The following is a 25,070-nucleotide window of genomic DNA, read 5'->3' on the forward strand; positions in this document are numbered from 1 at the left end:
CATCTGCCTTCCATGTAAAGGTTAAAACAAAGGAGGGCAAGAAGAAGAAACAACAAAATTCAGAGCCCTTCTGTGTGTGCTGCGACAAAAGAGGGTACTGGGGCCAAGACTGCCTAAAGGTTGCAATCTTGTAGGCAAGAATAGATGCCCTCAAGACAATGAACTGTCGCTTCCTATGCTTTAGATGTGGCCACAACAAAAATCAGTGTTTCAAATGGGGAAAGGTGTCTTGTGCGAAATGTAACGGTGAGCATCACATTTCCATTTGTAGTAGCCATACCACAACAGTAAATAAAATTGAAATTATGACTTCTAACTTCACATATTTGCAGACTGCTTGTGTGAGTATCATAAGACCAACTGGTAAGAGCAGACAGACATGTGCTATCCTGGACACAGGGAGTCAATCAAGTTTCATTCACCATTCACTGACTGAATCTCTCCAACTAAGTGTTATTGTAAAAGCACTACTCTGGAGATAACTTTAGAATCCACTTACAGTTCATCCCTCTTAAGGAGGAAGATGCAGTTTAATATGATGGGGTGCTCCACCAATTACTCCCACATATCACTGACAGCCTTTGAAAGCACAAATAATTTTTCACTGCAACCAAGAGTGCCACAAGATGTAGGAGATGTGACCTCGAGGGGTGGTACACCACGGGCAGATCCTATAGGAGACACTGAAGATCTGCCTATTGAGAACCTGATTGGAGCTGATTATTGCTGGAGAATTGTGACTTTGGAACAACCAATCAAGGTATCACCATCATTGATTCTTCTCCCAACAATATTTGGATATGTTCTCAGTGGAAACAGATCTAGTACTACCATCAGTAGAGCAACCATCAACTTTATTCAGGGCAGCTTCAGTGATATGCCTGATGAGTCAGTTCACTGATTTTGGAACCTGGAGACAATTGGGATAACAGAACATCAAGACCGAGCATTAACATTCATGGACCACCTTATTTATCAAGAAGTTGAAGAATCATACTATGTGGAATATGGCCACAGAATTGTATTTCTGCCCCAAAAGAAGGCAACTGCACAACTGCTGAAGCACGGCTTCACTCCTTACAAAACAAGCTGCAAGGAAATGAAGAGCTGAAGGTCATTTACTTTGAGACCATGTCAAAGTATATTAAGAAGGATCAGGAAGAGTTAGCACCTGAGGACTGTATTGCTGGAAACACATTCTACCTTCCACACCACATCATGAAGAACACAACAGTGGAAGTGTGAGTTACGGAATAGTCTTCAATACATCCTCACATGAGCCAGAGTCTCTGTCACTGAATGATGCCCTGATGACAACGGACCAAATTTACTCCCGGGTTTCAGCACCAAAATCAAGGAATCAACACAGTAAAACTTCTGCTAACACACATTTATTTTCACCTTGTCCATTTACAGTTAAGAAATTATGCATCCACTGTAGAGGGCAGCACAATCTACAGTCTTAACACAACACCGACAGATGGCATAAGAGTCTTTATTCCACTAAACTCCAGCTTGATGTCGGCAGACAAGCCCATAGGATGCCCCACTGAGATCTCCTACAGGCCGCGAAAGGAGCCATTGAAAATACACTCCTGGAATTTGAAATAAGAACACCGTGAATTCATTGTCCCAGGAAGGGGAAACTTTATTGACACATTCCTGGGGTCAGATACATCACATGATCACACTGACAGAACCACAGGCACACAGACACAGGCAACAGAGCATGCACAATGTCGGCACTAGTACAGTATATATCCACCTTTCGCAGCAATGCAGGCTGCTATTCTCCCATGGAGACGATCGTAGAGATGCTGGATGTAGTCCTGTGGAACGGCTTGCCATGCCATTTCCACCTGGCGCCTCAGTTGGACCAGCGTTCGTGCTGGACGTGCAGACCGCGTGAGACGACGCTTCATCCAGTCCCAAACATGCTCAATGGGGGACAGATCCGGAGATCTTGTTGGCCAGGGTAGTTGACTTACACCTTCTAGAGCACGTTGGGTGGCACGGGATACATGCGGACGTGCATTGTACTGTTGGAACAGCAAGTTCCCTTGCCGGTCTAGGAATGGTAGAACGATGGGTTCGATGACGGTTTGGATGTACCGTGCACTATTCAGTGTCCCCTCGACGATCACCAGTGGTGTACGGCCAGTGTAGGAAATCGCTCCCCACACCATGATGCCGGGTGTTGGCCCTGTGTGCCTCGGTCGTATGCAGTCCGGATTGTGGCGCTCACCTGCACGGCGCCAAACACGCATACGACCATCATTGGCACCAAGGCAGAAGCGACTCTCATCGCTGAAGACGACACGTCTCCATTCGTCCCTCCATTCACGCCTGTCGCGACACCACTGGAGGCGGGCTGCACGATGTTGGGGCGTGAGCGGAAGATGGCCTAACGGTGTGCGGGACCGTAGCCCAGCTTCATGGAGACGGTTGCGAATAGTCCTCGCCGATACCCCAGGAGCAACAGTGTCCCTAATTTGCTGGGAAGTGGCGGTGTGGTCCCCTACGGCACTGCGTAGGATCCTACGGTCTTGGCGTGCATCCGTGCATCGCTGCGGTCCGGTCCCAGGTCGACGGGCACGTGCACCTTCCGCCGACCACTGGCGACAACATCGATGTACTGTGGAGACCTCACGCCCCACGTGTTGAGCAATTCGGCGGTACGTCCACCCGGCCTCCCGCATGCCCACTATACGCCCTCGCTCAAAGTCCGTCAACTGCACATACGGTTCACGTCCACGCTGTCGCGGCATGCTACCAGTGTTAAAGACTGCGATGGAGCTCCGTATGCCACGGCAAACTGGCTGACACTGACGGCGGTGGTGCACAAATGCTGCGCAACTAGCGCCATTCGACGGCCAACACCGCGGTTCCTGGTGTGTCTGCTGTGCCGTGCGTGTGATCATTGCTTGTACAGCCCTCTCGCAGTGTCCGGAGCAAGTATGGTGGGTCTGACACACCGGTGTCAATGTGTTCTTTTTTCCATTTCCAGGAGTGTAGACATTACAGGTTGTTGACCTCACTGTCAGGTGACAGAGATACAGGTTCCTCCTCCTCCTCCTCCTCCCTTCCACCCATTGGCACATAGGGCTGGAAGTGTTCCTGTTGGTATTGTGATTGCCGACTGTTAGGGAGGAGGTGTGGTCGGGCAAGTCAGCTAGAAGTTCACTATCGATCCTCTGCTGTGGCAGGAGTGTGGTGCTGATGCTGGAGCTGATGTTCCAGTCTCCAGGTCCTTGCAGGAAGTCAGCAGGCTTGGAAGTGGAAAATGATCTCATTACGTTGGGGACCAACTCCAGCGGCATTGAACCTGGGTATGTGAGTTTTCCAGGCATCTGAAGTTGAACCAGCTCTAGGGACAGGAATGATAGTCTCCAGGTGGAAACTGCTAAGTGTGGAAGCAGCTGGTTGACATATCATACCAACAAGGCAACATTGGGATCTACTGTGAATATTTGTTGTTCCCAAGTGGTTCTGATGATGCTTGGTACTCATGCTTGGACCATCCTGTAGATGACAGATCAAACCTATGTGCCCAGAGGTACAGAGGGTGAAAATTGGGTGGGTGTGGGCATGTTGTATGCCTCAGGAGGACCAAGAAGGCCTGCTGTCAGGGCCCATGCAGTACTGTGACCCTGTATTGATGTAGTGCTGTAGGAGGTGAGGAACTGGGTCAGGGCCTCGGCTTTGGGTGCAGTTAACAGCATCCTTTGCATCTGCACCTTAGAGGTGAGGATGAACCACTTGGAATCACCACTGGGGCTGAGTGGAATGGCACCTTTGTCAGGGACATTATGCTTTTCTGAGAGCAGAAATCCTGAAACATACTGATTGAAAATGGAGGGCCACTGTCTGAATCTGATTGTTTCTGGTCCCCTTCAATGGTGAATATTTTCTGCAAGGCACTTATTGTCTCCCTTGCTGTGGCCTTTGACATTCAAACTACATTAAAACTGGAAAATGAGTTTATGACTTGGGTTTAGAAAGCATCGTTCTTGTGAAACACAACTAGCTCTTTATTCACATGAAGTGCTGAGTGCTATTGACAAGGGATTTCAGATCGATTCCGTATTTCTGGATTTCCTGAAGACTTTTGACACTGTACCACACAAGTGGCTCATAGTGAAATTGTGTGCTTATGGAATATTGTCTCAGTTATGTGACTGGATTTGTGATTTCCTGTCAGAGAGGTCACATTTTGTAGTAATTGATGGTAAGTCATTGAGTAAAACAGAAGTGATTTCTGGCATTCCCCAAGGTAGTGTTATAGGCCCTTTGCTGTTCCTTATCTATATAAACAATTTGGGAGACATTCTGAGCAGCCGTCTTCAGTTGTTTGCAGGTGGTTGGTTTGGGAGATTAAAGGGACCAGACTGCTACGGTCATCAGTCCCTGTTTGCAGATGATGTTGTCATTTATCGACTAATAAAGTCATCAGAAGATCAAAACAAACTGCAAAACAATTTAGAAGAAATATCAGATTGGTGCAAAAAGTGGCAGTTGACCTTAATTAACAAAAAGTGTGAGATCAGTCACGTGAGTGCTAAAAGGAACTTGTAACTTCGGTTACAAGTTAAATCAGTCTAATCTAAAAGCTGTAAATTCAACTAAATACCTAGGTATTACAATTATGAACAACTTAAATTGGAGGAACACATATAAAATTTTGTGGGGAAGGCCAACCAAAGACTGTGTTTTATTGGCAGGACACTTAGAAAATGTAACAGACCTGCTAAGGAGACTGCCTACACTATGCTTATCCATCCTCTTTTAGAATACTGCTGCATGGTGTGGGATCCCTACCAGATTGGACTGATGGGGTACATCGAAAAATTTCAAGGAAAGGCAGCACGTTTTGTATTATGTAATATGGGAGAGAGTGTCACAGAACTGATACAGGATTTGGGATGGACGTCATTAAAAGAAAGGCGTTTTTCGTCGCGACAGAATCTTCTCACAAAATTCCAATTACCAATTTTCTCCTCTGAATGCAAAAATATTTTGTTGACACCGACTGACATAGGGAGGAACAATCACCAAGATAAAATGGGGAAATCAGTGCTCGTACGGAAAGATATAGGTGTTCATTCTTTCTGCGTGCTACACGAGAATGGAATAATAGAGAATTGTGAATGTGGTTCGATGAATCCTCTTCCAGGCACTTAAATGTGATTTGCAGAGTATTCATGTAGATGTAGATGTAGACTTCCTCTCTGAGGAAGGGGCCAGCAAAGTCCTTGTGGACACTCTCTCAAGGGCGATGTTGCATTGGCTAGGCATGTAACCATTGTATGGGTGCAGACTGGATGGGCATGAGTTCTTGCATGAGTGGGCTCTTTTGATATCCTGTATGATGGCGGGTCAGTATGCATAGCACCATGTGAGTGCCTTTGTAGTGCCATCTCACAGTGGTCAATATGTGGGAGGTTTATGACACACTGATGCAGTGGCAGCAGGATGACCACCCAGCAATCATCATCATCCTGTGTACTCTCTGTACTAATTGGATCCTGTTTCGTTGGGGAAGATATGTGTAGAGAGGTGAAAGAGAGAGTGGGGTGGGAGGAGTTCCGGCCAACTTTGGTCAGTGTATTTCGTAACTTGGTTTAGGATAAGGTCCTCAACTGTAACCTTTGCAATTATGGATGCAGTGACTGAAAACTCATGTAGATGGTATTGTAAGGTGTCATACATTTGAAAGCATAGTGTTTCCTGAGAAACAAATGAGGCATGTGGTCCTATAGGTAATCTGGATAGGATATCTGCATTGGCATGTTATGCTGTGAGTTAATAATGAATTAAGTAAGTGTGATTGCTGAGGAAGAGGGCCCAGCATTGTAGACATTGTGCAGTTTTTCTGGAAGGTGGTTCTTAGAACTGAATGAGGAAATTAATGGTTTATGGTTTGTTATGTGGTGAAATTATGTGCCATAAAGAAATGTATAGAATTTTTGGATGGTGGTCTTGAAAGAATTCACACTTTTGTAGCTTGCAATTTAGTTCATTTTTCTTTAGTGTATAGAACAGGAGACATAAGTTCATAAGATGATGATCTCTTGTAAAGCCACTTACTAATATGTTGTTCAGATAACTGACTATGTTCAGAATGATTAGAGTCAGCTGCTCCATGAAATTGTTAAAGTTCATTGTGAACCTTCAGTTGTCCTTTATTTTCCACAATTAAAATTGCTATTAGTTTCAGTCAAATGACCATTATCAAGCACTAGCTGGCATAAATGGCTGGAAAGTTATACCATACTAACAAAAAACGTTTAAAAATTGCTGGTATTTAGCAATTCTGGAAGGCAATCTGTTGTATCTGTGCAGTCCAAATGGGGTGTTGATGACGATGAACTGATGGGACTGTTTGTCTACCGGCACTTGTAAATAAGCTTCAGATAGATCAATTGTAGATAAGAGCTGTCCACCTGAGAGTCTTGACATGAGATCTTCTGTCCTTGGAACAGGATAGATGTCAATCTCTGACTATGCATTTATAATTGACATAAAGTCATCACATACACACAGAGTGCCATTTACATTTCATAATACTATCAGTGGTGTTGTCCATCAACTGTATGTGATGGGTCTGCACCAAACAATCTGTTTTGGACTTGAGGTCATTTTGCAGTGCTACTGGCACTGGTCTAGCTCTAAAGTTGCAAGTTGCTGCAGAAGACTTTAACTGAGTTTGAACTACATAATTATTTGTCCACCCTAAGCCTGTTGAAAATAGGTCTGAAAATTCTTTGCACATTGAATCAATATCATCAAATGGAACAACTTCTAAGTGTTAATAGGTGGTGTTGTCATCCACTATTGTAAACAGCATATCTAAAGGCTTCACATCTAAAGGCTTCAAAGACTAGTGAGAGTCTGACTGGCTAGTGCCGGCCACAGTATTTACAGTCAGTCTCACATCAATGGATGGCTCTATGTGACTCACTTGCCACAGTGGTGCCTCATGCTGTAGCAAGCTGCAGCTGGAGTATGTAGCCCGAGTACCTCTGACTTGTTCTCCATACCAATAATTGCAGCTGGGCAGGGAATCCGAATCACTGTCAGATTCTAAATTCATCTTTGTCATACAACTCAGAATTGATACCCAAACATCCATTTAGCAACAAAGCCCAAACAACAGATCAGTAGCAGCACACATTTGAATCACAAGCTTCAAGCACACTCTCCCACAAAACCTCACTACTCCAACAGCAGGAAATAGTATCCATGGTGTCCAGATTGTTTTTCCAAACATATGCGCACTCAGAGCTCAATAAGGGACATCTGCAAAAGTGGCACCTTGTTGTACTGACTATGCCCAACCAGCATGAACATTTTATAGCCATAGTTGAACACTTCCACAGCATAACTTCAAAAGTTTTCTCTCATCTAATGATCAATAATCATAAAGGTTACTATCCTACACCAAGCACCACATACTTTTGTGCAGTAAATGCACTGTAATTGCATTGCACAAACAAAGAAAAAGAAAAACAGCTGTCTTGAGTCCTTTCTCAGTTGTGCCATCACATCAGACACAACACAAACAACAACAACAGATCAAAAAACAATGGGAACATTAGTAATAAGAACAGCAGTGAGACCTCCATGGGCAGCAGCAGAAACTGCTGTTACAGCTGCCAAGGTTACCCATATGATTGTTTGTAGCCAGGGAGGGGGGGATGGGTCTACAGACAAATGAGAGTTGGGAGGTCAGTTCACGTCATTTTGTTCTTCACTTCAAGTCAAATCAAGTAACTGTTCCAGAACATCAGTGTGCACTCTTACTAACTTTTAGCAATAAACGATATGTGCAAAAACTATGTCCATTCTTGGGTTTAAGTAGTTTGAGTTTTCCTGATGCTTGTGATTTGCTGACTGACTATTACAGTCACCAAACCTTCATAGTTGCAAGTAGCCTCAAAACAGACATATCACAGTATGGGCTTCTGACGTGCAAGGCTTAGCACACAAGTGTGATCTTTTTTCTGTGAGCAGTGTGGCGCATTGTATGCCACCTTATTAGTCTGTGGTGTTATAATATGTCTTTCTCCTGATAGAGAAGTTAGTGGGAAGGCTTGGGAGTCATCTGATCCAAACCAGAGTGGTGTGTTAAAACATTTCAGAGATCACAAAGTAACTGTGTCAGCACAAGGAATGTTTCACAGTTCTTTTTCTCAATTCTTCTGGTGCTGATGTTGTGTCCTATGATCAACTGATGACTTATAATCAATTTACTGAGCACCCATTCATCTGGCAGTCCAGTGACATGGGATTCAGTATTAAGTGCAGTAGTTAAAAATTTACCACCTCATCATTGGTAGGTGTACAAAGAAAAGAAATGCTTTGTTTGCCGTTGGCATGTTGCAAAGCAAGCAGAGGCTCAGACAATGGTTTCCTCCCTGTCAGTGTCAAAGGTTTCCCAAACATCCTGGCAGATTAAAACTGTGTGCCGGACCAAGACTTGAACACAGGACCTTTGCCTTCCGTGGGCAAGTGCCTCTACCATCTGAGCTATCCAAGCACTTGCCGGGAAAGGCTAAGGTCCCAAGTTTGAGTCTTGGTCCGGCACACAGTTTTAATGTGCCAGGAAGTTTCATATCACTGCACACTCTGCTGCAGAGTGAAAATCTCATTCTGGTTTCCCAAACAGTTTGTGCTGTCAAATCATGTCCAGGTAGTGGCCCACAGCATCACTGCCCCTTCTGTGACATCACCTGTTTTGCATGCTGCAGACTGGGGCTTCTATTGAGTGTCTGTGCCAGTTGGCTGGTAACAGAAACATAGCCTACATGCTATCCTGCAACTGCCCAAAGCAGCAGCAGATGGAATGGATAGGCTCATGTTGCAAGTTGATATTAATGGAGAAACAGTGGATTTCCAGTTGGACACAGATGCATCAGTATCTCTGATTAATGAGGACGCATACTGGCACATTGGTTCCCCACAGCTGAGGTCCCCTCAGTGTAGAGTGGTGATGTACAGTGTCCTGTTGAACCCATTGTTGTGTGAGATCATAGTCAAGCAAAGTATAAAAATGTAGCTCAGCAACTAATCGTGCTCGTAGTCTGTTCTTTCACAAAAACTAACATTTTCAGCTTAGACCTTTTACTCTTTTTGGTTTTCAGATTCAGGACCAAGTGAAACTATTTTCAGGTGTCATATCTGACACACAACTGGAAATTTTATGTGCGCAGTATAAACAGCTGTTTGCACCTGCAGTGGGTTGAACAACAAGGTTCCAGGCCCACCGACCCTTAAAGGAATTAGCAATGCCTAAGTTTTGTAGAGCTCATTTAGTGCCTTTTGCCATGTGTGGGCAAGTTAAAGCTGAACTCAACAGGTTACAGAGTATGATACCTATATCTCCAGCATTATCTACCCAGTGGGTTATCCTCATGGTCAATAGTTAAGAAACCAAATTCACCATTTTGAATGTGTGGTGATTTTAAGTCTGGCATTAATGCTCAATTCTTAGACTGGAGGAATTGTTGGCACAATTAGCAGGGGACCATTATTTTTCAAAGGTAGATATTGGTGCCTACTTTCAGTTGCCTGTAGGTGATCAGACGAAACAGTTTTTAGTTGGCTGGTTCAAATGGCTCTGAGCACTATGGGACTCAACTGCTGAGGTCATTAGTCCCCTAGAACTTAGAACTAGTTAAACCTAACTAACCTAAGGACATCACAAACATCCATGCCCGAGGCAGGATTCGAACCCGCGACCGGAGCGGTCTTGCGGTTCCAGACTGCAGCGCCTTTAACCGCACGGCCACTTCGGCCGGCTGTTTTTAGTTATTAATATGACATCCAGCATGTATAATTATAACAGGTTGCCATTTAGGGTCACAAGTGCTCATGCAATAGTCCAGAAATACCTCGATCAACTCATCCAAAGTATCTCCAGCTGTGTTAATTATTTAAATGACTTTCTCAATACCAGAGCCACACAGCAGCTCATTCTACAGATGTTGCTTGAGCATCACCAAGACCATAGTCTTCATTATCATATTGACAAATGCAATTTCTTTGAGCCAAGTGTCAAATACTTGGGAAATGTCTTATGCAAAGAAGGGCTTATGCCCACACAAGATTATGTGGATGCAATGACTAATTTACAGGCTCCTAAGAACTTCAAAGAGCTCCAATTATTATGTGAAATTTATTCCCAATGTGGTCCAGATTTCCCACCTGCTTAGTAATTTGCAGAAAAAAGGTGTTAAATTATAAACAAATGTGTTAATTCAGAGATGTAACAGGAAGCTTTTGTGTATTTTATAAAGTGCTTTAGGGTGGCAACTTGTTTTGCAACATACCATCCTGGCATATGTTTAGCATTTGCCAGTGGTACATGAGTTTGTGGTGTTGGTGCCATGCTATCCCCACAGATAATCTGATGGCATTTGCATCTAAAGTGTTAAATGTAGCACAGAGTAATTATTTGAAAATTGAGCCAGAAGGGTTGGCTGTTGGCTATTGTAAACTGTGTTGGGAATTTTATGTGTATCTCTATGGCACTAAGTTTCACCTGATTGCCAATCAGAAAGCTCTTATTTCACTTTTCAGACTCCATTCAAAACTTTCTGATACGATGACATGGCAGTTGCAGTGGTGGCCATTGTTCAGAGCAACAACACCTGCAAGATCAATTATCAGCCCACCACAAAGCATTGAAATGCAGACACATTTTCCTGCTTGTTGTGTGGCCCAGATGCAGAGCTTGACAGGCATGTAATGCAGAATGAGATTTTCACTCTGCAGTGGAGTGTTCGCTGATATGAAACTTCCTGGCAGATTAAAACTGTGTGCCAAACTGAGACTCAAACTTGGGACCTTTGCTTCTGTGAAGTTTGGAAAGTAGGAGACGAGGTACTGGCAGAAGTAAAGCTGTGAGGGCAGGGCATGAGTCATGCTTGGGTCTCTCAGATGGTAGAGCACTTGCCTGCAAAAGGCAAAGGTCCCGATTTCGAGTCTCAGTCTGGCACACAGTTTTAATCTGGCAAGAAGTTTCATATCAGTGCACACTCTGCTGCAGAGTGAAAATCTCATTCTGGAAACGTCCCCCAGGCTGTGGCTAAGCCATGTCTCCGCAAGATCCTTTCTTCCAGGAGTGCTAGTTCTGCAAGGTTTGCAGGAGAGCTTCTGTGAAGTTTGGAAAGTAGGAGATGAGGTACTGGCGGAAGTAAAGCTGTGAGGACAAGGCATGAGTCGTGCTTGGGTAGCTCAGATGGTAGAGCACTAGCCCACGAAAGGCAAAGGTCCGGAGTTCGAGTCTCGGTCTGGCACACAGTTTTAATCTGCCAGGAAGTTTCAGGCACGTAGTGCTTTGCCTCAGAACCCAGTCAACAATATACTCTTAATCAATTCCCAATTATGACATGCTAGCAGAAAAAGGCGATGATCCACTACTCACATGGTCCTGTCTGCTGTATAGTGGGGCTGACCACATCTGCCATGTGCCTGGCACACACAATTTTCATTATGGTGCAGGCTTAACATCAATGATTGTATCATATTGTAGTAGTAGTAGTAGTAGTAGTAGTAGTAGTAGCTTTATTCATCCGTAGATCTCCTTTTACTAGGATATAGGACATGTCAAAGTATTTACAAATTTAGATCAATTTAAAGTAAGCTAATTCATATACACATATATTTACAGACTTCTAGTTAGAGGCAATCATTAGATATTACATCTACTCCTGGTATGCAATACTTTTTTACAAATAACTTTTTAAATAATGTAATGCCACATTGTTCACTCATATCTCACTATCAGTCACTGCACACACTATACACACATTGTTTCATAACACTTCACTCACTACTACACACACACACACACACATACACACACACCCTGGTTGGCTACAGATGATCCTGAATGCCAGATGGTAGTACCGTATTTACTTGAATCTAAGCCGCACCTGAAAAATGAGACTCGAAATCAAGGAAAAAAATTTTCCCGAATCTAAGCTGCACCTGAAATTTGAGATTCGAAATTCAAGGGGAGAGAAAAGTTTTAGGCCACACCACCAAATCGAAACAAAATTGGTCCATTGTAATATGAGACACAATTTGTGTCGAATGAATGATGATACAACTACAGTAGTTTGGTTCGAGTCATAAGCTTAGCAGTTAAGCTTTACCAGGTAGCCATTGCTATGCGTCAGGCACTCCGTCCGTATTTATACGGGTACCCTTCCTTTTTCACGTGCTTCCTCTGGTTTGAATTGATTGCTTATTTTTCTTTGATCTGATAAGTGTCGTTCTCTTTGTTATAGGTGTTTACGTCACTCTAAGCTGAAAATGCATTACTGTACTGTGTCTTGCATTGTTTGTCGCATTTTGATAATGTGTGTTTACGACCTGTCGCCGCTCGCGGCATGGCTTGCTTTTGTGCCCGCTACCATGTCTTACAATTAAAAAACAAAAGAGAGGAATCATCTCATTAGCAAAACAATAGCAAGGGACTGCTATTTGTTGTTACTCACACTGCTGTTTTCTTTGATAATCATCAAGAAGCAAATAATAGACTGCGCATGATAGAAGATGTTCTGAACGAGAGTTTAGCGAAAATTTTTCTCCATTTGAAAATCTTTGCAGAAGCCTCCTTAGTACATTACATTCTGCACAGAAATCAGAGTCATCTTAAATTTAAAACTGTAGTCAATCACCGTGCTTCATTTCTGATTGTACCACTATTGGGCATAAGAATAATATTAATATAAACATGACACGATATGTATATTCTTCCACGTTTGCTGTTGTCTCACTCTTGTTTCGTAGTTTATAAGGCAGACAGGATTTCAATGAGATAGAAGCAAACATGAAACAATACATGGCAAAATGTTTATATTCGTATTATTCTTATGGTGAAGAGAATACTGCATGTGATTCACAATACATAAAAGATCCTATTAGCAATCATCTCAGAGATAGGAAAAAATTCAGAATGTAGAGTTGGCCATATTGACAAACATCCCAAACAGTCTTGCCAGTCGGATTTTCGTAGTACATTGAAATGCTGCTACATTCGAAGATGAACAATACGGAATTTGTATTTACTTCGTCGGATAATGTATGAAAATGTAGAGGTCGAAACTCAGGGCGGAGAAAAAAAAGCTCATCTTCCACCTTTTTTTTAAATTTATTTACTCACGCAGAAGTTTCGGCGCCAGTATTTATCTTTGTGCCTGCAAAGCATGCCTGTGTAGTGCTACATATATTCGACGGCAGGACTTACAGAGTGTCTACATGGACAAGGAAAAGTAATTCCTGGATTTTTCCCGGATTTCCCGGTTGAAAATACACTTTCTCCCAGGTGAAAATACATTTTTTCCGTGTTAAGTGGCAGTATATTTTTTCTCGGCACTTATCAATCCTTTTATGGTTTATGGTTTTATACACCAGCGTAGAATTTCCCGACACTTTAGGAAATGAAACTCAGGGGAAAAAACACGTTTTGGAAAGATCTTTGATGTGCAGAAACATATACACTGCATATTTCCGTGTTACGAAGGTATAAATTCGAATTCCACCAAACACCGCATGTTACTTTGCGAAGCATTAAAATCGAGATTGCGACGCGCTTTTTGTAAGCCAGTCACAGCTCATGTCACCTGATCTCGGCAGCTGATGACAGCATTTGACACGTGATGTAGTCAGCCAATAGCAAGATCACTCTTAAGTAGCGCGAACACACACATAAGAAAAAAGTTATCACATATAATATTGGTCTCTAAGATCAATACGCTGCAAGAGAAGCTAAGCTTCCACATATATTGTTGATCTTTTTTGCACGTCATACATCACATAAATGTGCCAGTAAAATTTTTTAATAACGACGTAAATGTGTAATCTTCTGGGCTCAAAATTCTTCATATGGTCGTCCCCAAAGAGTTGATTTTTAAATGAGAGTCAAACGCTCTGTGATTTAAGAAGTTCATCGTACACTCTCTCACATAGTTTATCTTACATAAAAGGAAATTTACTCTGAAGGTAACGCTTTTCAAAACAATATTCGCAATATTTTTCTGTGACCTGCTAGATAGGTACGTTTCAGCAGTTGCCACAGAGCACCAGATAACAGGCATCACTGCACTTGCGCAGCTATGATGACGCAGGAAGCCCGCATGTTCGTACGTGTGAAACATTAAAAGATCTTGCATTAAAACGAATCTAATGTAAAAAATTGTCACGTCACGCTCATTGGAGGCAATTTGTTGTTAAGAAGCACTGCACAGTTGTCCTAAAGACTTTGACACACTTTGCTGTTGGCAGACGCTTGTATGAGCACTGTGTTTTGTTGTTGTATATGGCGCAATTTCTTTGCGACTTAAGTTTTATTTTCGTTTTTTTTTCTCTGTTTCATGATTTGTTGCTGCAGTATTATTCTGCAGAAGCGGGATACAGTAAATTTTTTTGTTGGAGTATTGGTTCTTACCAGTCAAAATGACAAAAATTTAACTGAAAACTAAAACAATGAAAAATTCCCGGAACTCAAAAAGATTCCAGGGTTTTCCCCGGTTTTCTCCCGAATGAAAAAAATTCCTGGGTTTTTCCCAGATCTCCCGGTTGTCCTGGGTCGTAGACACCCTGACTTAGTTGTGGCCTACCAACAGAACTTCCGCTTACTTTGCACTCGATTCTAAGCCGCAGGCAGGTTTTTGGATTACAAAAACCGGAAAAAAAGTGCGGCTTAGATTCGAGTAAATACGGTAGTTCCTCCACATACTGAAACTCCTCCACGATGTTCATTCGGGAATGTACATAAAGAAGACAATAATGTGGTGTCATGTATACTGGCCTGGTGTTTACATCACAACATACCATCCAGACTTTCTGGGCATGTGTTCATACTCAGTCAGCCCCATTACAGAGTTTAAACCATGGCTGTGCCATGACCACCTGTGTCACAGAGTGCATGTTGATATCACTGGATTGTTCTGAGGAGTTGCTAATGTCAGTGCCCTCTCTAACTTTCTCTATGTGACACAGATGGCTGTCACCAACACAGCAACCACCATCTGTACCCTATCCATAATATTTTCAGTAGATGGGGCAATGGCATCTTTTTCCCATTTTCAACAATGGCCCTCAGTTTAAGGTATCTGTGTTTCAGAATTTCTATCAACACAATGGCATGAAGAACCCGACCACTGCCCCTTTCCATCCTGCAGCCAATTTAGAAGCCGAGCATATGGTCAGGACCTTCAAAATGTAGATGCACAAAGTAACAGCATGAGCCAGCTCTCGGGATGCGCTCACCATCCCTGTATATGGATGTAGGTTGGCTGAAATTTTACACAGGTGCAAACCCTGCAGCTCTCCAACGCACTGCACCTGGCTTAGTGGGCCCACCACCCATGCACATAGCCATATTAATGCATGGGCTCCCACACCTGCAAGTGACCAAAACTTTATTCTACCTATGCAGAGTAGGATAGAAAAGTGAATCTGATGAGTTTGATCACACTTGCTGTGGTGTGAATGGGAACACTGTTATACAGACTCCATCTTGCTTTCATGAAAATGGGATACAACTCATCAGCTTTGGAAAATGATGTCACAAGTTACCACGTATCATCCATTACAAAGACATAGATGAGTGTTGAGAAAAAAAGGAATGTAGTACAGATAAAACGGATCATAGACATATACAACATATATCCATAATTCAAACATAATTTTACACATATCATTTTTTCACAGTAGAAAGTACTAGTATCCTATTCTTCGGTTGATCTACATAGGTCAACTGAAGGACAGGATACTAGTGCTAGCAAAAATAATGTGCAGGTTACAAATTTTATATATGTCAGCTTTTTCAACTTATCTAGTACTAGTATCCACAGAAGACTAGGACACTAGTACTACTAAAGGTGAAAAAAAAGCAACAAACATAAAATTTGTATCCTGTACTTCAGTTTACCTATATAGATCAACTGAAGGGTGAGATACTAGTGCCTGTGAAAACAAATAAAAAGAAGAATAGGATAGTAGTACTTGTGAATGTCAGAAAAGGCAACATAAAATATGTATCCTGTACTTCAGTTGACCTATATAGGTCATCTGAAGAACAGGATACTAGTACTGGTGAAGGCAAAAAAAGCAAGAAATGTAAAATTTATATCCTGTACTTCAGTTGATCTATATAAACTGAACAGCCAAAACATTATGACCACTGTTCACCACGATGTTGGATGCCACCTGGTGGCACTGTGGGCACATGATGCGGTAAGGAAAGTATTTAAGCAGAGCAGACAGATGGGGGATCATTTTAGCAGAGATGTGGGCTGGAAATGGGGAAATCCATTGAGACAAGTGACTCTGACAAAGGACAGATTATTATTATGCAGAGCCTGTTAACGATTATCTCGAAAAAGGTGAAACTGGTTGAATATTCATGCGCTGCTGTCATCAACATTTATGGAAAGAGACAGAAGGACAGTGAAACTACCACTAAACTCTAAATGATTGGAGGTCCATTATTTTCCACAGAACATGGGGTTTGGAGGCTTGTCTGCTCTGTAAAGTGGTCTATCTGCCGAAAGACCACAATACTGTGGCAAGCACAAGTGTTTTGGAGCACACTGTTCATGGTACATTGTTGAACATGAAACTCCACAGCAGATGACCCCTGAATGTTCCCTTGTTGATCCAACAACTTCGACAATTATGACTTCAGTTGGCATGGGGCCATCAGGATTCGACTGTGGATCTTCGGAAACATATCGGCTCTTCAGATGAATCATGTTTATTGCTACACCAGGTTGATGGTTATCTCCATAAACGCCTTCATCAAGGTGAATGGCAGCTCAAATATGCACTGTGCCATGGGTCACAGGCTGGTGGGAGCAGTATTGTACTATGGAAAACATTCTCCTGCACTTTCATGGGACCTGCGGTAGTAATTGAAGACATTTCAACTGCGGACCTCCTGCATCCCTTCATGCTTGGTGTCTTCCCAGATGGTCATATCATCTTTCAGCAGTATAACTGTCCATGTCTTGAAGCCAGAATCTTGCCACAGTGGCTTGAACAGCATGGTTGTGAAATCATGTTGATGTCTTGACCACCAAACTCACCTGATGTGAATTGTTCTGGATCACTATTGGGTGCTATCACTACGTACACAAATCAGCGGCCCATTTATTTATGGGAATTACATGACTTGTTTGCAGATATATGATGCAGATATATATACCTCCACAAACCAACCAAAAAATTGTAGAATTGATGGTACACAGAATTGGTGCTTTTAACTCCTTACATCTCGTTCCTCTTTGTCCTTTTTTCAATTTTATTTTTTCTTATTCTTTTGAACTTTTTGATTTTTTTGCATAGTCAGGTACAAATATGTGTATCTGCACTGTTAACTCTAAGGTTTCTGGTTGGGCAAACAAGTGGATAATGACTAATGTATTTACTGTATCCAATTTAGTTTTCTTATTTTGTAGGGTAGATCATTGTGATTGCATTTGAGATTGTTTCTTGTTTATCATTACTCAACTTATTACCTCTTATTTACTTGTTTTGTGTTTATGATGGCTAGGTTGTATATTAAAATCTTAGGAGAGCACATGTACTTAGCCACTTTAGCCTTAGTTAGGCTCTCTTTGTGCTCACTGGTAAATCATCTGTCAGTTTCTTATTTCATATGAGACTGCTGTAGAGCTTTTAAATTCCCTTGCTGCATTAGTTGTATCTGATAGTGACAGATACTTAGTGATGGTGATTGCTGTGTGTGTGTATGTAGTGTGCACTCGCCATTGTATGTGAACAGCTGGTAGCAGCACTGACCATGACCAGCTAGCTGGTGGAATATGGCAGCAGTGTAGTTTTTGAGAGGATGGCTGCAGATATCACCTTTGATGCTTCTGGATCATCCATTGTTTCTGATCTCATTGGATTTGTTATGAAATAGGGGTGAATGGCAAACTGTTCATGGATTAAGTATCTCTGAGGTGAAGGTAGACATGGGTCACAGGGTATAGGATGCAGCATGTTTCATCTGAGATGTAGGGCTCTTCTGACTGCTGTTGAACTAACTTTGGTCAACTCACTGCATTTCACAACTTTTGTTGACATGAATGTCATCTTTCATCTGCATTTAGAGATCTTGCTTTGCTTATTTTGCTCAGTGGCTTAAAAAGAAGAAACAGTGACATTTAACATCCCATTTATGTCGAGCACTAGCTCTGACTGGGGCAGGGTAGGGAATGAAATTTGCTGTGTCTGTTTGAAAGGAACCATCTTGGCATTTTCTTTAACACTGTGACACGTCACTTGGTGAAAAATAGTGAAGGCAACTACTATTTCTAAACTTATGGTATTATCCCCAGGAATGACTGGAGTCTAATGGTTGGCAGCCAGGTGAAAGATATAATCAAAGGCTCTGTCAATTCTGTAGTGACCCTGGATACAAATTTGTTGACCTGCAGTATTAGCTATAAAACTGTATGGTTCTCTTGAATAATTCTTGAAGTTATTACTCACAGGATGCATCTACTCAGGCAACAGGGTATGTGGGGTGCCCACGTAAGTGATTTTTATGTTGTAGAAACTCTCTCTGGATGTTATACAAAATTTAGTATCATACACCAAAGAATTGTGAGTCATTAACCTATATTTAGAGCAGAAAATCCTTTCTCACAGGTCAGAAAAAGAGAATGTGGAAGCATACAACCTAAGTACTATGATTACTCTCTCTTACATGTGATCTTAATGTACACACTACACTTGAAACCAAAATCTGACAACCCCCCCCCCCCCCCCCCCCCCTTTCACTTTCCCATCCAAACACCAGCCTCTGAAACTCCTTGTCTCGTCCAGTCCTTTCCCTGATTCCATACCCGTACCCCTTCCATATCACCACTGCCAATCCAGTCTCCAATCAGCAATTACCCCAGTCAGCAATTTTTTGCTAGCTCTGCCAAAGAACTTCATTGTAAGACTTCAATTGTTTTTACATGCTTACATGCTTGCTTGCTGCTTACTGCCTCCCCTAGCTGGTGAGTGGCAATCCATTGTCTTCTGCATGTTTGGTGTTTGACACAGGTATCTGGAGGGAAATATATACTGTTCCTTTCCTTTAATGGTATGATATGGATAGTTTATCTAAAATATAGATCTTGAGATTTTTATTTTGAAGATAGATACTAATACAGGAAATTCACAATATTACTGAAAATAACAGATTTTTTTTAATGGTACTGAACATGACTGATAAATTTCATAAGCTTTTTTTGGACTGACGAAGTGATAAATGAGAAGAGGCTTCAGTGAAATAATGATTTAGGCTTCCTCCTCCTCATGTGTACTTCTTGTCTGCACCATTCTTGTTAATAATTCATGAAACAGATTAAGGGGATTTAAATCATAATTAATCTGTACTGACTGCAACACTGGTGTTTGGTGTTTAGAAGTACAGATTTTTCTTGTCAATACTGCATTCATAAGTATCATACTAATTGTTCTGTACTTAAAAATTTTCCATGATGATTTTTCTTTAGATAAATATTACTCAAATTACCTTTTTTTTTTTTTTTAAGAAAAATAATGAGTACATGTGTGGTGGAACATAAAATTATTTTTGGTACAGTATTTATCTCTTTTGATTTAAATCATGTAACTATTTATGTAAAGTAATGTCAGGCAGAAAACTCTCTCATAAGTGACACAGTTACCTCGAAAACTTACAGAACTTTTAGCTGAATAGCTTGTGGGATATCTATCTGAATAGTATTTTTTTTTTTTCCCAAAACTATTTTTACCCGTACATATTTTTATCGGCTAATTTTACTGATTTTTCTTTTCTTACTATCCAAACTTGTCTGCGCATATGATATTTACTGTCTAAAAATGATATTGGTATTATTTACCAATAATACTTACACTGATCAGCCAGAACATTATAACCACCTATTTAATAGCGTGTATGCCCACCTTTGGCATGGATAACAGTGGCGACACATCGTAGCATGGAAGCAATAAGGCCTTGGTAGGTCACTGGCGGGAGTTAGTAACACATCTGCACATGCAAAAGTCACCTAATCCCCATAAATTATGGGGAGCAGGGCGATGAGCTCTGATGCTATGCTCAATTGCATCTCAAATGTGTTTGATCGGGTTCATATCTGGCAAGTTGGGGGGCCAAAGCTTCAACTGGAGCTTGCCATTGTGCTTCTTAAACCACTCCATCACACTCCTAGCCTTGTGGCATGGTGCATTATCTTGTTAAAAATGCCACTGTCATCAGGAAACACACTTGTCATGAGAGGGTGTACGTGGTCTGCAACCAGTATACAGTAGTCCTTGGCTACCATGAAGCCTTGCAAGAGCTCCACTGGACCGATGGATGCTCATTTGAATGTTCCCCATAGCTGCCAGCTAGTCTCCATCCCACTGAACAAGTGTCTGTCCAGCCTATGGGGTCATACATCTGTAGTGAGGGGTGTTCACCCAACCCCATGGCATCTTAATGTGGTTTCACCTTGGTTCCACCACATGTTGATGACACTCATGACAGCAGTCCTTGAACACCCAACAAGTGTGCAGTTTCTGAAATGCTCGTGCTGAGCCTCCAGGCCATTGCAATCTGCTCTCGGTCAAACTCAGATAGATTGTGTGCCTTCCCCATTCTATTCACAAACAGCACACTCACTGGTACTACATGCACTGTTCATGTGTCTGACTAGCTGTCATTCCTTGCCAGGTGATTCTCCTATCACCTGGATAGGTTAATACCAATAGTAGGTTAGTGGTCATAATGTTCTGGCTCATTAGTGTATAATGATAAATAAGTTTTCTGTTTTTATATTCCATAGAATATAACCAATCCATCATAAATCTAAGCAGTTATGAAATTGTGTAGCCAGAAGTCTCTTATAGTTTGTTGTAAATTTAATACAATGGTTGTTTGCATACTATTGACTGTAATCTATTCAACACTCTACACCATATCAAAACAATACATCTCAGATTTATATAATACTGCATTACAGTTTTTTACACTCTGCCACTGTTGTCTTAGTTTGTACCTATAGCAGCAATGTAATTGTGGTATCCATTCAGTATTATGATGATACAAGAATATGTACACTACTTGTATTTTGTTTAAAAGTGCTTCCTCTTTGTCTTTCATCCAGGTAACAAGACTTCAAAGGAGATAACCAAACCTCAGGCAACAGAAGCTAAAACTACAACACAGTAATAACGTATCAGTAATTTGGAAGAATTTAATGTTCACAGTTCATGTAGTTGAAGGAATATTGCCTACAGTTGGAATTCACAATTCATGTAGTTGAAGGATGAAAATTTCAAGTTCTATGCTAAATAATGAAGAATGTTTTTTTAATAAGTCAGTTCATGTTCTGTGAATTTTTACAATAGTTATACAGTTTTGCAACTGTCATATAAAAATGCTGCCTCAAAGAGAAGAAATGTGATATGTAGATTTGTTCTGTTGGCTGAAGTCAAGTTTACAATGATGCTGCCATTTGAAACTCATTAGAGAGATTGGCTGGCTGATGAACCCTTTAACTTGTCACTTCAGTCATAAGCACAAAATCTGTTACAGTTTCTGAAGAATAAAGAAACATAAATGTTCAGACTTGTGGCTCCTTAATCTTTATGTCATCTTTCCATTCAATGTATTGTTTGTAGAAAGAGCAGTCATTACTTTAAGTAGCACATTCTACATGTATGAAAGAAAAGTGTTCCAAATTTCATAATGAAAAATGTGGAAGGCATATAACTACAAAATATTGCACCTATGATACAGAATCCCTCAGCTCTCTCTCTCTCTTTCTCTCTCTCTCTCTCTCTCTCTCTCTCTCTCTGCCACAATTATAGTGAAGCTGCAATAGAAGGATGATTAACATTTGGAATAAAATTGTCTTATTCCAGTGAAGAAAGTACTTTGTTTAAACTTTATTTAAAACAATGAACATGGAAAGATGCGCTACAAACATTACTGCAAGATTTTTCACCATATCACAAAAAAGTGTCAAGAACCATGTACCATGCACAAAAAATTCAAAATTACAAGAACAAAACAAAGGAATTTTAGAGTGTTATTAGGCACAAAAAGAATAAACTTGGTGAGATAAATTTTATTCAATGCCCTGATTACAATAGCAGCAAAACAGATTGTGTTGTACTCAGGTCATTGACAATCAAATCAAATCAAAATGGGCCTTAGCAAGGACTTAGACAGATACTGCATACTCCATCAGGAGACATCAATTCTAACAAATAAACTGTAAATGAGATCACAAAAGTTATCAGGCCACAGAAAAATAATAACTATTTCAATCAAAATACAAAAACCTTGTATTGTGAGTTGCCTTTGTAACTTATAGTCAAGGTGTATTTCCTGAAGACTGAAATACATGTTAATAACATCCACTTATAAAAGTGGAGATCAGAAGGATATCTCAAACTATAGATGCATCTTCCTCCTTCACTCATTCTCAAACATTTTTGAGAAGGTAGCTTACAAAAAATATTAAACCATCTTTCTGAAAATAACCTTTTGGCTTCTTTAAAGACTTCTCAACTGGAAAACAGTAATGATCTGACAAATCCAGTTCTAGTGGAATTGGGAAGAAATACCTTAGGTTCCCACACTATAAAAGTGTACTATGAAAACTAAAATTGTATAGTATTACAGGCATTCCCTTGTATGACAGTCATAAACACTGCCTGATAAAAGAAGTGAAGGATCCAGAAAGAAGACATGATTAGACGTCAATGTAACTTCATACATGAACATACCATCCACTGACATCTAACTGATTAGAGTTGCAGTTCTCTGTGATGTATAGAATGGCTACCAGATTGCATTAGTGCTGTCCATGTTTAATGTTGTTATCAGGCATTAACAGTGTCAGGTGTTGAGTGATCACTGAAGGACTTTGAGAAGCCACGTACTCATGTGAGACAGTGCTATCAGAGGGGCTGCATTGTGGGTCTTCATTTGACCAGCTTGTGGAATTGTGCAATATCTGGCTTTAGGGGGCATTCAGATGTGACAGTCCTTTGATATTGGATTGCATGGAAATCTGAGGACAGACTTCCTCATCATCAAGATTCAGGTTGACCACATCTGACAACCACAAGGGAGGATCACCGTATTGAGTACCAAGCACATTATAATTCTTTACATTCATGTTGTCACCTGAGAATATAGTTCAGGATTCCATGTGACATTTTTTGTCATCCAGTACCATTTGTCAGAGGCTACCAGCAGCCAGCTTAAAGAATTACGGCCTCCTGTGTAAGTTGCCATTAACACCGCAACACGAATAGCTCCATTTGGATTGGTTGCATGAGCAGGAAGGATAGACTCTGATAAGTAATGTCACAATCTGTTCAGTGATGAATCGTGGTTCTGGATTAACCCAGATGACATTGTCAGCAAGTATGGGGATGATCTAGTGAGAGGTCCCCTTCTACCAATGTTTTGCAGAGTTGTTACTCAAGGGTCATAACAAAGCAGTGTAGCATGGATGCCAGGATGTTTTTTTAAAAGGGCATGGCCAATTTCCTTTCTCATCCTTTCATAAATTGAACTTGTACTTCATCTCTAATGACTGAACTATTGACACTAAATTCTACTCTTTCTTCCTTCGAAACCAGTACTTCTTTTTTTCCCAGGGTAATGGTGTTGGGAGCCATCAGGTACGACTTCAGGCCATGACTGGTAGTGATTGAGTGAATGCTGATTACACAATGGTATGTCACAAAATTCATGCGGCCTCATGTGTTTCCTCTCAAGTGACAATATCATGATGTCATTTTTCAACAGGACAATGCTCATCTACTCATTTACTGTCTGTATGGTGTTGAGGTACTACCATGGCCAGCAAGATTCCCATATCTGTCCCCAATAGAATGTGTATTCTGAGATACCAACTCCATCTCAGTGCCTGTATCCAGGATATCAAGGATGAGTTACAACAGTTGTGGACCGGCTTGCCCCAGGAAAGGATATGACAGCTTTATGACACCTTTCCCATCAAAATCAGTGCATAAGTCCAGGCCAGAGGGAGTGCAACACCATACTAAGTGGGCTCATACTACCAAGTTCTTTGTAAATTTAACTTATTTTCTAATCACTGACATAATCCCATATCCTCTTAATCCTTGAAGTTTCATTTTGTTTCCTCCTCTCCTACTGAATGCTTCACTTTTTGGCAGGCAGTGTACTAATAATGCAAAAAGAGGCCCAAAGTAACAGATCATATCATAAGAATAGGACTAATTTCATTGGAGGCCTGATCATAACTGTAATGTTTGCTAACAACACAAGTACATGGATGAAGGACCCAAATCAAACTGAGCCAGTAGAATAACTGAAAAATCATAAAATTCATTTATTGTAAACAAATTAACCCTTATTTTACAAAGACTCATATTATGCAATTCAAAACATTAAAGACAATTTACAGTCACCAGCAGCAGAGATCAAAGGACACACACTGGATAAAACTACATGTGTGAAATTCCTAAGCAACCAGATGGATGACAGATTGAGGTGGCACCAGTATGTGGATAAGTTAGGTTCCCTGCAGGTAGGATTGCTAGCATACTTTCACTCAATGCTGTCCTATACCATAATATTTTGAATCTGTGAAGCTAAGGTCAAAAAAGTGTTTATTCTAGAGAAGTATGCAATAAGTTTATTTTGTAATGTCTATAATCAAACATCTTGCAGAAAACTCTTCAGTGATCTAGTGGTTCTTAGACTTATATGGCAACACATGGTTAATGGAAACCTTCTCTCTCATAACATTTCTCCACATTTCTCTCACCGAGTCAACAGCACAGTGAAAGGCTCTTGAATTGGCTAATCTCTTCATCATTGCTTCTATTCAGTAGCGGAATTTCTAGATCATTTAAGATACAGAAGACTTGAAACAAGACAGTGCAGCTACTCCAGGAACCTTTGTGGAAAAAGGTAAAATTCATGTATCTGCTTATATATATATATAAACAAAGAAGATGTGACTTACCAAACGAAAACACTGGCAGGTTGATAGATACACAAA

The 25,070-nt window shown here is 41.0% G+C and overlaps 1 long non-coding RNA gene across 5 annotated transcripts in view; it reads left to right on the forward strand.

Moving 5' to 3' along the window:
• LOC126458144 (uncharacterized) overlaps nt 1-21,628 on the forward strand; it is a 113,642-nt gene extending 92,014 nt beyond the window's left edge. For all 5 annotated transcript variants that reach the window (XR_007585580.1, XR_007585581.1, XR_007585582.1 and 2 more), the window contains one exon: nt 21,165-21,628. This is a non-coding gene — a long non-coding RNA (uncharacterized LOC126458144). The remainder of the gene's footprint in view (nt 1-21,164) is intronic.
• The last annotated feature ends 3,442 nt before the right edge of the window (nt 21,629-25,070 follow it).

This window comes from Schistocerca serialis, chromosome 2, assembly GCF_023864345.2.
Source record: "Schistocerca serialis cubense isolate TAMUIC-IGC-003099 chromosome 2, iqSchSeri2.2, whole genome shotgun sequence".
Lineage (NCBI taxonomy): Eukaryota > Metazoa > Arthropoda > Insecta > Orthoptera > Acrididae > Schistocerca > Schistocerca serialis.